The sequence below is a fragment of the Pinus tabuliformis genome, chromosome 7, assembly GCF_031772625.1.
Source record: "Pinus tabuliformis cultivar Carrire ecotype Pingquan chromosome 7, CPIR1, whole genome shotgun sequence".
NCBI classification, from domain to species: domain Eukaryota; kingdom Viridiplantae; phylum Streptophyta; class Pinopsida; order Pinales; family Pinaceae; genus Pinus; species Pinus tabuliformis.
The window spans coordinates 1015436267-1015450925 of NC_142293.1; positions in this window are offsets into that span (position 1 = coordinate 1015436267).

The following is a 14659-nucleotide window of genomic DNA, read 5'->3' on the forward strand; positions in this document are numbered from 1 at the left end:
TAGTAGAGTTGAGACAATATAAGGGCAACCACAGTTGAGTTTTGGATGCCTTGTGCTAGGTTTGGGAACCAGCCACCCTCGTGATGGTGAATAACAATACTTGTAGTGACAGATCATTCACCGTGGGTATCTGTAACTTACCACTAATGGATGATTTTTGTGCCCGTGGGCATAATCATGCGATGAGCATATCTAAGGAATCCCCAGTGATTCGCAAACTACCCATGCGGGGTCTCTTGCCTCGTCATGATAACTCGGTCAGAAAATAGATATCTGTGGCATCAAAGTCAACCTCTTGCCCACGGATGATGAATTTCCACTCTGTTGGGTTCCACGATAGAATTAAGTATTCAGGGAGATCTAGTTGCGCTCTCAATAGCTGTGTTAAGAAGAATTTTAGAAGTCCGCAGTTCTGGAGAACATTCAAACACTGAGGATGAACTTCCCCTCTCATGTCATCATTGTTGTGAGTGCATTCTTGCTAGGAGAATGGCATTTTTCACCTGCATGCACAAGCATTCTCTAATTAAAAGTTGTTTAACCATTTTCATATGCCAAAGTGGTTTAAAAATGAATTTTTTCTGCTTTCTGCACTCGTTGCAGCCATTTCTAAAACATATATTACGGTCCGATTTGATTAGTTCATAATTTCTTGGATCATCGCAAGGGTACATCACTTTCCTGCGACGATCCCGATTTTGGCCTGTTTAGATTTCTCGATCGTTGCAACCCGAGGGGGAAACCTGCGATGACCAGGGGGGATTTTTGAACCAAAAATTCCTCCAAAACCCAGTGAAAATTGTGAAATTACATTTCAAATTAACACAAAAAACAAGAGAAAGGGCAAAGTATTTACCTAGAGGAAGTTTGGGAAGCAATGAACCATCGAAGCTCCAAGAATCGACCACCCAATTTCGCAAGGTATGTGTAGTTTGAAGTTTTTACCATGGTTAAAAAAAAACACGAAGTGAATTATTTTTTACCATATGCCTTTTTATTGCCCTTTTTTCAAAATTTAGGGTTTTGAATTAGGTTTTTTGAAAATTAATCATGTATTCTTGCAGAACGAGTCTTACGCTTGGACTTCTTTCTGCAGTAACAGGTGTTTTGGATGTGGGTAATAATCGATACATGCTCGGTAAATACTGCAAAAGTTTGTCTTGAGTCAACTTTAAGGTCTTTTCTGACTCTTGAAACATGAAAATATTGTCGAGACCTTTTCGTTTCGAGTTCGTTAATCGTTACTAAATATCGTTTCCTCAGTAAGTTTTCTACTTTTTTGAGCTGGAGGCACTATTTACGAAAAGTACTCCTTGACTGCAATGGTCAAGCGGTTCTCTCGAGTATCATTTTCTACCTTCTTGGGCTCAAGAGACACAAAAGTGCGAAAAGGGTTCCCTTTGGAGTTTTCTTTTCCATGTAGTTTTCAAACTCTCTAAACAAGAAAAAGACTCTGAGTTTTACCTATGTCGGATTCATTAAACCCCGATGACATTGGAGTCGTTGCCATGATGAGACTCGAGCTTCTCGTCCCTAGGGCTCATTAAAACTTCACTAGGTTGGATTTATCTGAAGGATGAACATATATGGCAAGCATATGCTATCCCCTTCAAGCTTATGTTTCAAAAATAATCGGGGTACTCGCCAGCAATGGTGGGGGAAAATTTGGAAATATTTTGTTGATTACCTACGGTAGCTTGTTGCTCTTGAACATTGACACCTTTGTTGATTTTAGCTGGGTTTGGGACATCCTCACTTTTTCATTGGCCTTCTGGGTTTGGGTTCTTCCTTTTTCCTCATTCCATTTGATTCCTACTGTCTCTGCATGACCTTCGATCCCTTGGTACCAAAATGCTGCCACATTCTGAATTTGTGTTGCCAATGTGTTCAAGAGCTTAATCCTTTTGCAGTTTGCACCCTTACCTCCCCCTCTGACTCTTTGTTTCATCCATCTTCATCTTGTTCCTTGTCTCATGTCATTGATGTGGGAAACATTATGGCCCTCCTGCGGAGGATCGCTTCCTGTCGACATCAACTCATTATCTAGGAAGTTGATATAGAGACTCCTTTCGGGTATCTTGGAGCTTGCATGCCTCAATGGAAAGTTCTTAATGCTCGACGACAGACTTGCATTATTGGTCTTCGATCGAGTGATTTCACAAGTCTTCAACTTCATCTCATTCTTCATACTTTGTGGATTGTACTAGCAGTACCTTGAGGACCATTGATGCCACTGGTGGTCTCTCTCGCACTTGTTAATAGTTCACATCATTGGCCGGTAATCAAGTGATTTTCTAGTATGCTTGACTTCAACACATTTATTTTCATATTCGCAATTTTATGATGGACAGGTTGGATTCAAGACCCCAGACTAAGATTACATAAGTTCGGGTTGTGTGGATTGGTTGGTGATTGTATACATGACTCTTTGATTAGATGGCTACGACCATACCTGAGTCCTTCTAGATGGCTGTGACCATACCTATATTTTCATATGGTCTTACTAACTGGGTGGCTCTATCCATACCATAGACCAATTCTATTTGTCTTTTGCATGGCTGCGCCCATACCTAGACTACATGTATTTCTTTCGCTATCAAAGATATTAGTTGTACTTGCATCTACAGGTTCTCCGTGATGGTATTCTGATTCAATTATGGTTTCATAAATCATTTCACCCCTCCCACTCTCTTAGCCATCATGCTTTAGGGGGCATCTGTTACACAGTATTTTGTCACCGACCCCACATTCCTGATCCCAGGCAGAGTCGGTCCCTAAATGGAATCCGTTCTGTGTGATACATCAAAATATGTGTCCACATATTCCACATCACTCAATAAGATCAACCATTCTCATTAATCATGAAGCTGACCCTTTTTGCCTATGTTTCAAGATTGTCACAAGACATTAGTCTTCTATCTGCGACAATGGACCAAAGTGAACCAAAACCTCGTGACACTGTCGCAAGAGTACATCTGTTCTCTATGACAGTCAGATTTTAGGGGTTTTCACAAGTCCTCAATATCCTTCTTGCAACAATAGCTTTGAATACAATGTTTCCTCATGACGTCATCTTTGAGTCCTATTGTTTGACTTGCGACGACCCAAATATGGCGAATTAGTTCAAATATAATGTTTCTAGGTGGTTCTAGAACTGTTTGTTGGGTCAAGGAAGTTCACCTTTGATCCTTTGAGATGGTGCTTTTTCCTTTTGAGTAACCTCCCATGAAGATAACTTCCCTATCCCTCATTTTTGGAGGCTCCTCCTCTTATAAAAGCATCCTCCATTTCTATGATCAGCGAGTTTTTTGGGTGTGAGAAAATTAGCAAGCTTTTGGTGTTGGATTGTTAGTTTGCAGTGTGAATTGCTAATAGTCTAGTAATTGGTTATGGATTGTTAGTGTGATTGCCTTAGCCTTATACTAGTTCCTTTGAGTGAGAGAGAGAGAGTCATCATCCTTTCTGGGAGACCTTTGAGAGTGAATGCTCATGGAGACATATTGCATGGACCCTTTAAGGAAGCTTGTGATGTTAAGGCATGGTTATAAGATTTAATTTTGCTCATATTAATATGATCAATGGCTACTTCCTATATCTTGTATGAAATATATTTGATAGCTTATGGTTCCTTGACTCTGTAACTGAATATTTCATTGTTGTGCTCTATTTTGTGTTTCGTTGTTCTCTTATGTTGTTTTAGGTGAACCACTCATCAAGGAGAAGGAAATGATAGCTAGAGCAATGTAATGAATACTACATAGAACACCGACATAAGGTAGGCTCTTTTGACAATGACTATTAAGGAATTAACTATTACATTTGTTTTGCGGTGACTAGACCCAGTTCAGAGCTAGAGGGGTTGCCTCTGTCCGCAGAGGGAACTTTACCTACATCACATGGGGTATCCAGCAATTTTCCAACAAACTGACTCCCACCATAATGTGAAAGGCAGGTTAACTGTGAAACCTCTTTCCCACATTGTAGTATTGTTGCCTCTTGAATTCCAACAGGTATCTAGCTGCTTAGATCCACAAAAATTGTGCCAGGTAAACTATGCATGATACAATTGTGACGTGCAAGCTTGACACACACTCTAGTTTCCCTCTAAAAGAGGATAAGTCAAACTATTATGACAATATTAAATGTAATTTGATCATACACTATTGAGGCATTGCATGGAATGAACAATATACTATCAATGCACTAATTAAGAAATCAAAATAAATGAATTTCTTATTGCTACAATAGCGCCACTCTTGGGATTCTCGGATAAAGCACCTAACTTGCATGGAAAAAGCTTCCTATAATAGAGTACCTCCTACCTAGAAGTGTCTCCCTTGCTCAAAATATAGAACCCTTCTCTAATGTGCACTTTTCTTAAAGATAAATCTATGCATAAAACAGAACTAAGAAAAACACTTAAATTAAGAAAAGTGAGCATATAAGTCAATCTATAAAAGCATACTAAATATGGCTCTATCTAAGTTTTGGAAACACTAAACATGCATGCTTGCATACCTCAACCACAAGATGCCTAAAATCGATGCACTTATTTCATCGGTGCTGCACCCTCATAGGAAAACTATAATCTACAACATGTATCCCAAGGCTGCATGCATCTACTGAAGGTGTAGACTGAAAGGATCTACTGAGATGAAGTATTGTTGAACGAGAAACACCTTTAAAACAATAGGTAGAGTCTAATGTGCATTCAACCCATCTGCACACAGGCCAAGGTTTCTACTGGGCACACTTCTCCCCTGAATGGACACTGCAACGTATTGCTGCTCTACTGAAGGAGAAACACCTTCAGAGAAACATGGATAAAACTATAACATATATTGTCACTGTGGTATCGGTTGTAGAAGATCTCTTCAATATAGGTAAAAACTTCGATAATTGAAAAAACAAAAGGTGAGCTACATAGATCATTTGAAATGATGGATTTGGGCATACTTTATTATTTTTTAGGAGTGTTAGTATAGAAAATGCAAGGTAGCCTATTGCATCTTTATGTCACAGACCAAGGATGCGAAAAAATACAAAAAATATTAAATAGCATTGTAAAGGTTATTGCAGGTTCTTTTGAAACAAGAATGGAGTTCTCCTTGTGCAGATTATAATCTGGTGGGTATAGATTTAAATAAGAAATTTATAGTTATGGGTTGGAATTGTTTCACGATTCATGGCATGTCCCAAATTTGTTCACTAGAAAGAAGTAGAACGGGTCGATAGGTTTAGGAATGGGAACACCCTATTCTCACGGAGAAAACTTCAAATTAGTTAGGCATATTATTTCTCATCTTATTGTATGTGTGTGATTTTAAAATATAACCACCTCCAAAGACTCAAGAACAGCTCTGGTAAAGTTTATATGTGTGAAGCACTTCTAAGAAAACCCATCACATAATGACAATTGAGCGAGGAAAATTTCTAAGGATTCGATGTTTCACTCAATCATAAAAAGGAGGAAATCTACAACACTTTGCATGAGGTAGGACAATACTACGTTTAGTATAGGATCACATGATTGTTGGAAATAATACTGAGAGGGGGGGGTGAATCAGTATTATCAGATCTATAAAACTTTTTCAATGCTCAGAAACATATACGCTACTTTCGTTAAGTGAACCAGCGTGTACACGCAACGGTGTCTAAAGAAAACAGCGTATAACCAGAAATATTATAATTCAGTTAGTTTATCTTTAGTTAAGTGCATAAGGACATTATTCACGATATTAAGAGTAAACAGATGCAGTAGAACAGATCACACAAAAACCACACACATGAACACCATGATATAAGGTGGAAACCCAATGTGGGTGAAAACCACCTGCTGCAAGTCGTCTCTATCTTTCTTTAATATGAAACTTCAGTTTACAATCTTTTGTACTGGTGCAGCCTTATACCAGTACGCAGGCTACAACCTGCAGAAGGCTACAACCTTCTCTCGTTCTCCAAACTTCCTTGGAAGGGAGCTCCAACCCCCTTTGCTCTTGTACTAGCCAAGATACTAGTACGTAGGTGCTGGCCTACAATCTTCTTTCTTTCAGGTACCACCTTTCATACATTTTCAGACTGGATATTCCTGAAGCACAACATTACAATCTGAAGACCACAATTCATTCAACTTTCACAACAAATCATTGAAGCACAAGACAACCAATACTAGCATCATCAATCTTTGAATCACTGAACCACTGAAACCCTGTCAACACCTGTCACCAGAACACAGAGCAGACTACAGAACTCTGAAATATCAGTCAGACCCAACTGCAAACCCAAAAATCATGCTTCAAAAGATACACGCTACTTCAATGAGGGCAACCCGCGTATACACGCGGTTTTACCGAAGACAACCTGCGTACAGATCTAAAAATAACTTTTCATAACTTGCAGCTGTACCAGATATCAGTTAGACCCAGAACATAACATTGCGTCAGTATGCAGATCTAGAAATATGCATAATCAACCATATCATAATAGTGCATTTCAAATCATTAGATCCCGATCTATCCTTAGATCTAGTCTTCCATCAACCGAAGTGATCTCTCCTTAGCTTAGATCAAGCAACCCAGAACCTGCATACCAGATCTCTTTCTTTTTCAGATATTCAAGCCTTTTCAAAAGATGCCCTTGCCTAATGATCTTCTTCTCCTTATATAGCCTTAGGCCTTGCTCAATACCAAGAGCCAAAACCATAGAAATCCAAAACCATCAACTTCAAAACTAGAGATCTACACGTCTATCGAGGTACTTTGGTCCAAAGACATGGGCACAAGTACCGAGGACTAACTACCATGGACCAAAAGGAAACTTCCCGACATATACGCCCTTTTCTGTTCATGCATCTGCGTGTATACGCGCCTTAGTATATAGCTCTCCTGCGTATACGCGACTTAGTATGCATATCACCTGCGTGTATACGCAACTTTGACTTAATTAACCTGCGTATATGAGATTTCTCTTCATTCTTGTAGTCTGGATGGAGATCTGTCATCAAGGAGAGTTGCCATCAAGGACAACACCTGTATCATAGCGCCACACCTGAGCCAAAATGCCAACAATCTCCCCCTTTGGACTTGATGGCAACCTTCAGATCCTTAGAATCATTCTCCCCCTTTGTCATCAAGGGCAAAGGGCTGTGCTCCCCCTGAGGACATGCTGATACCTCTGCTTGCCTGTGCTGAATCATGCTCCCCCTGACTGTAGGCCAGATCTGCAAAAGATGTTCTTCAACAAGAACCAAGACTTATACACCATAAGGGACCTTCCTATCCCCAAAAGACTCAATACACACATCCATACTCCCTACCAAGAGGGGACACATTAGAAACAACCAATTATATTACATCATTCATCCCAGGCATAGTGGGGAAACCAACATAGGCCGTTACATGACCTTGACACCATAAAAGAGATATCACAAAAAAATACATGACATAGAGACAACAGATCTAGACCAAGACTTATGAAAGTCACCAGCAGCATCTGATAAACATTTTTAGATCAGCAACCAGGATTTCTTTCTGAGCTCCTTCTCCTGAAACCAACAACCAAAACATCTAAATGCCAACAATGCTTTATGAGACTTTTAAGCTGCTCCCCCTGAACCTGTGCCTGCTGCACCCCTTGAAACTGTGCCTGAAGAATTCTGACATACCCATCTCAGACCTGTTCAAACCAGAGATTGCCCTTGTTGTTCAGAACTCCATATACGCGATTTCACCTGCATAAGCCAGCGTATGTACGCGGATATACTGTCTGCAACAAGCGTACAACATACACTACAACATACACGCGACTTACCCCGCATATATCCGCGTATATACGCCGATATCCCTTACGTAACTTGCGTATACCAACTTTTCTGTAGAACAGACAAGCTTTAACAGCAGGATGAAGCATCAACTACTCCCAGCTTTTGTCTGAGATATTCAAAAGTTTCCCTGGGCAGTGGTTTTGTGAGAATATCAGCAACTTGTTCCTTAGAAGGAACATACTCCAACTTGACCTTCTGCTCAAGTACTTGTTCCCGAAGAAAATGGTACTTGATTGGTATGTGCTTGGTCTTTGAGTGCATGACTGGATTCTTTGAAATGCTGATTGCACTTGTATTATCACATAAGATAGAGACTGGTGGAGTGCAAGTGATTTGAAAGTCCTGCAAGGTCTGCATCATCCAAAGAAGTTGTGTGCAACAAGATGCCGCAGCCACATATTCTGCTTCAGCTGTAGATAAGGCAATCGAACTCTGTTTCTTGCTGAACCAAGATACTAATCTGGAACCCATGAAGAAAGCACCACCACTTGTGCTTTTCCTATCATCCACACTTCCAGCCCAATCTGCATCTGTGTACGCATGAAGAGTGAGATCTGTATTTCTAGGATACCATAAGCCATAGTTTTGGGTCCCTTGAAGATACTTGAAGATTCTTTTGACTGCCTGAAGATGAGTTTCTTTTGGGTTGGCTTGAAATCTTCCAACAATTCCTACTGCATGTGTAATATCTGGTCGGGTACCTGTCAAATAAAGCAAACTCCCAATCATGGATCTATAAGTGGGTTGGTGAACTGCTGCTGATTCATCATTTGCACTGAGGCTGCATCCTGTAACCATGGGTGTACATACTGGCTTTGACTCTTCCATGCCATACTTCTTCAAGATCTGCTTGAGGTATTTGGTTTGAGACAAGAAGATACCTCCTTCATTTTGTTGGATTTGCAATCCAAGAAAATATGTCAATTCTCCAAGTAGTGACATTTCGAATTCTTTCTGCATAACCAAGGCAAAGTTTTGACTCATAGTCTCTTCATTGCTGCCAAATATAATATCATCTACATAAACAACAAGAATTAGCAATTTGTTATTTTCAACTTTTATATAGAGATTGCTATCTGCTGATCCTTTTGAAAAGCCTTGTTGGTGAAGATATTTGTCCAACCGATAGTACCAAGCCCTTGGAGCTTGTTTGAGTCCATAGAGAGCCTTTTTCAATCTGCATACAAGGTTTGGATCATTCCCAAGAATGAAACCATCTGGCTGCTCAATATATACTTCTTCTTCTAAGTCTCCATTCAGGAAGGCTGATTTCACATCCATTTGAAATACCTTGAAGTTTTGAAAGCTTGAGAGAGCAAGAAACATTCAGATGGCCTCAAGTCTTGCTACAGGAGCAAAGGTCTCTTCAAAATCTATCCCTTCTTGCTGCGCATACCCTTTACAAACAAGTCTGCCCTTGTTTCTAATTACTTCTCCATTTTCATTCAATTTATTCTTGAAGACCCATTTTGTCCCTATGACATTCTTATCTTTTGGTCTAGGAACCAGTTCCCAAGTGTTGTTCTTTTTGATCTGCTCAAGTTCTTCATCCATTGCTTTGACCCAACATTCATCTTTGCATGCCTCTTTCACATTTTTTGGTTCAGTGGAGGAGAGTAATGCCAAATAGCTTGAAGCTTCTGCAAGTGTCCTTCTTGTTTGTACTCCTGCTTCTTTCTGCCCCACAATCTGAGATTCTGGATGATTCTTTTGAACATATATGGATGGAGTCTTCTATTCTATTCTTGTCTGCTCCTCTGGTTCTTCTTGAGGTTCTTCTTCTTCTTGAGGTTCTTCTTCTTCATCATTCTGCCTTTGAGGGTAGCCTTCATCTTCTTCAATGTCTTCGTGATGAACTTGCCTAGGAATATATCCCTTCTCATCAACCACTACATCTATGCTGTCAACAATTCTGCCAAGTCTTTTATTGTAACACTTGTATGCTTTGCTATGTGGAGAATAACCAAGAAGAATGCCCTCATCTGCTCTTGGTTCAAGTTTGCCAAGTTGCTCATTAGTATTCCTAATATAACATTTGCTCCCAAAGATTTTGAAGTGCTTCACTGAAGGAGTCTCACCACTCCAGAGCTCATGAGGAGTTTGAGTGCTGTTTACTCGGACATTTGTTTTGTTAAGGATAATAACCGCAGCATGTGCAGCTTCACCCCAGAAGGTTGCGGGAGTACCTGATTCATCAAGCATAGCACGAGCCATTTGTTGGATTGTTCTGTTCATTCTTTCCACAACCCCATTTTGCTGAGGAGTTCTAGCTGTAGAGAATTCTCTTCTTATCCCATGTTCTTCACAGAAATCGAAAAATTCGTTTGAGGTAAATTCCCCACCTCTGTCAGATCTGAGGCACTTAATTTTGTGTCCTGATTCATTTTCAACCAAGGCTTTGAAGGATTTGAATTTTTCGAATGCTTCATCTTTGTGCTTCATAAGTCCTAACCAGACAAACCTGGAGAAATCGTCAATGAATAATATCAAGTATTCTTCTCCTCGAGGTGCTCTTTTTCTGAATGGACCACATGTATCTGTATGTACTAGCTCAAGAGGCATGCTAGCTGATCCTTCCTTTTCTAGAAAGTTAGTTCTGGTTTGCTTTCCAAACTGACAAGATTTGCATATAGTGTTGTCTGGAATTTTGATATCTGGAAGACCACGAACTGCCTGATATTTGCATGCTTTCCTTATTTGTGAAAAGCTTAGATGCCCCAACCTTCGATGCCATAGCCAGTGTTCATCATCCTTGCTCAAATAGCATTGTTGTGGTCCTTCTTCAAATATGTATAGATTATTTGGAGTCCTTCTTCCTTTGATCACTGTTTTACCTGTATCAAGATCACGAACACAACATCCATTTGATCTAAATATTACCTCTGTTCCTTGATCGCACATCTGACTGACACTCAGAAGATTATGCTTCAATCCATCAACATACAAAACATTTCCAGCTTTGACCTTCTCTTTCAATGGAGCCACACCTTTTCCTTTTATGGCTGCAGAGATATCGTTTCCAAAAGAAACTTTCTTCCCCTTTTCTAATGTGGTATATGACTCAAGCTTTTCTTTGTCCCCTGTCATATGCTTCGAACATCCGCTGTCAATGTACCATAGACTTTCTTGACCTTCGGCATAAAAGGCTATCCCACATCTTTCTGGTTGTAGTTCCTTTATTCTCCATGTTCTGACATTTGAGTTTTGCTCCTTCTGAATTGTCTTCCGGAACCTGCTCCTGCATTCAGAGTCTTCATGACCAAAGTTATTACAAATAGAGCATTCAACTTCATTTTCAAGAACCGAAAAGTTGTTATAAGTCCTCTTCATGGTTTCAGTCATTCTTCCTTGCTTTTGAGCTTCTCTAGTCATGATTGTCTTGTATGCAACACATTGAGCTACTTTGTGACCGAAGTTATGGCAAGAAAAGCATTGGCCATTAAAGAAACTTCTGCGATAATCAGATCTATCATCCAACCGATTGTAGCTTCTATTTATTCTTGGAGCAAATTGGGAAGATTTTACCTGTGGCTGATTGTAGCTTCTGTTTGTCCTTAAGGCAGTTTGTCCCCAAATTTCTTGATGGTCTTTATTTATTCTTGAGGTAAACTGTCCCTGATTCACCTGATTACTTTTATTTGGCCTTTGCTCGCTTTTTCTTGCTGCATCAAGATAACTTTTAGAGGTAGAGGCTTGAGATGTTTCTCCATTATATCCAAGACCTTTCTTGATCAGAGGAGATCGCTGCACATTGATAATCTCATCCAAGGTTTCAGATCCTTTAACAAATTTGAGATTAATAGCTTTTGTTTTCTCAATTTCTTTTCTAAGACCAACAGTTTCACCTTCTAATTTTTCAAGATGTCTTTCCTTTTCATCAATTTGAAATTGTAGAGTATCAATGATCACATTCTTCTCTTCTATACATCTCTTCAATCTAGTAATTTCTTCATGAAAGTAATCCACATCTATAACATCCATATAATCATCATCTTCAAATGCCATTAACAATTTATATTCATTACCTCGTTCATCTTCATCACTGTTTGATAGACCATCACTATCTTCATGAGTGTAGTAGCTTTTCTTATTTGCACTCTGTTTCTTGTTCCATCTAGCAGGTTCCTTTCCTTTATCCTTATAAGGACATTTTGCAGCATAATTACCTACTCTTCCACAAGCAAAGCATTTAAAAGGTAACTTACCTCTGAACCTTCCAGAACCCCTTTGAAGATTTCTGACAAAATTTGATTCTTCTTCTTCTTCTGGGACGTGGCTTGCTTCATAATAATCTTCTTTGCCTGATGCCTTGAAAGCAGCTTCTCTTATGTCTGATGGACCTCCCTTTCTCATTTCATAAGCAGTTAGAATTCCATGTAGCTGAGACATAGTAAGAATTCGTAGATTTTCCTTTTCTTCTATTGCAGAAACCTTAGATTCAAACTTGGGGGACAATGATCTTAGAACCTTTTCAACCACGATAGCCTCTTTTATTTCTTCACCCAAATTTTTCATACAATTAACAATCTCATCTACCCGAAGAAAATAGTTAGCCACACTTTCATCATTATACATCTTGAGAGTCTCGTACTGAATCCTGAGAGTTTGAAGTTTAACACGCTTTACCTGTTCATCTCCTTCATAGCTCGTGACAATTTTGTCCCATATCTCTTTTGCGGATTTGTAGTGCATTACCTTCATGAATTCCATTTGGGATATACATCCTAATAGGGTACTGACTGCTTTCGCATTTGTTTCATACTTCTTTTTCTCAGCTGCATCTGTAGGAGTAGCTGAAGGAAAGGCGTAGCCTGTTTCTACGATGTCCCAAACTTCTTTACCCAGAGATTGAAGATAGGCAGTAACTCTTACCTTCCAATAATTGAAGTTTGTCCCATCAAAAACCGGTGGCCTGATTGATGCTTCTTTCTCGTAGTTGCTCATGATGAACGATCTACCTTCAAGCAGTCAAGCTTCTCTGAAGGACCTGCTCTGATACCAATTGTTGGAAATAATACTGAGAGGGGGGGGGGGTGAATCAGTATTATCAGATCTATAAAACTTTTTCAATGCTCAGAAACATATACGCTACTTTCCTTAAGTGAACCAGCGTGTACACGCAACGGTGTCTAAAGAAAATAACGTATAACCAGAAATCTTATAATTCAGTTAGTTTATCTTCAGTTAAGTGCATAAGGACATTATTCACCATATTAAGAGTAAACAGATGCAGTAGAACAGATCACACAAAAACCACACACATGAACACCATGATATAAGGTGGAAACCCAATGTGGGTGAAAACCACCTGCTGCAAGTCGTCTCTATCTTTCTTTAATATGAAACTTCAGTTTACAATATTTTGTACTGGTGCAGCCTTATACCAGTACGCAGGCTACAACCTGCAGAAGGCTACAACCTTCTCTCGTTCTCCAAACTTCCTTGGAAGGGAGCTCCAACCCCCTTTGCTCTTGTACTAGCCAAGATACTAGTACGTAGGTGTTGGCCTACAATCTTCTTTCTTTCAGGTACCACCTTTCATACATTTTCAGACTGGATATTCCTGAAGCACAACATTACAATCTGAAGACCACAATTCATTCAACTTTCACAACAAATCATTGAAGCACAAGACAACCAATACTAGCATCATCAATCTTTGAATCACTGAACCACTGAAACCCTGTCAACACCTGTCACCAGAACACAGAGCAGACTACAGAACTCTGAAATATCAGTTAGACCCAACTGCAAACCCAAAAATCATGCTTCAAAAGATACACACTACTTCAATGAGGGCAACCCGCATATACACGTGGTTTTACCGAAGACAACCTGCGTACAGATCTAAAAATAACTTTTCATAACTTGCAGCTGTACCATATATTAGTTAGACCCAGAACATAACATTGCGTCAGTATGCAGATCTAGAAATATGCATAATCAACCATATCATAATAGTGCATTTCAAATCATTAGATCCCGATCTATCCTTAGATCTAGTCTTCCATCAACCGAAGTGATTTATCCTTAGCTTAGATCAAGCAACCCAGAACCTGCATGCCAGATCTCTTTCTTTTTCAGATATTCAAGCCTTTTCAAAAGGTGCCCTTGCCTAATGATCTTCTTCTCCTTATATAGCCTTAGGCCTTGCTCAATACCAAGAGCCAAAACCATAGAAATCCAAAACCATCAACTTCAAAACTAGAGATCTACACGTCTGTCGAGGTACTTTGGTCCAAAGACATGGGCACAAGTACCAAGGACTAACTACCATGGACCAAAAGGAAACTTCCCGACATATACGCCCTTTTCTGTTCATGCATCTGCGTGTATACGCACCTTAGTATATAGCTCTCCTGCGTATACGCGACTTAGTATGCATATCACCTGCGTGTATACGCAACTTTGACTTAATTAACCTGCGTATATGAGATTTCTCTTCATTCTTGTAGTCTGGACGGAGATCTGTCATCAAGGAGAGTTGCCATCAAGGACAACACCTGTATCATAGCGCCACACCTGAGCCAAAATGCCAACAATGATTTCTTCTGAAGCTTAATGGGTACATCAAAGTTAAAATACCTTTAAGAAGTGGAGGAAAGTGTTGTGGGAACCATAACATGTAAAATTGTAACCCTCTTGTTCTGGTGATGTCACATAACTGACCATAATATGAGACCTGTATTAGACTGACCCTAGAGATTTGGGTTCCACCCTGTAATACTAGATTGGGTAGGGGATGACCATACCAACCAACCATTATTCTCTCAAATATGCACCTATATATATTTATATATATATATATATATATATATATATATATATATATATAGA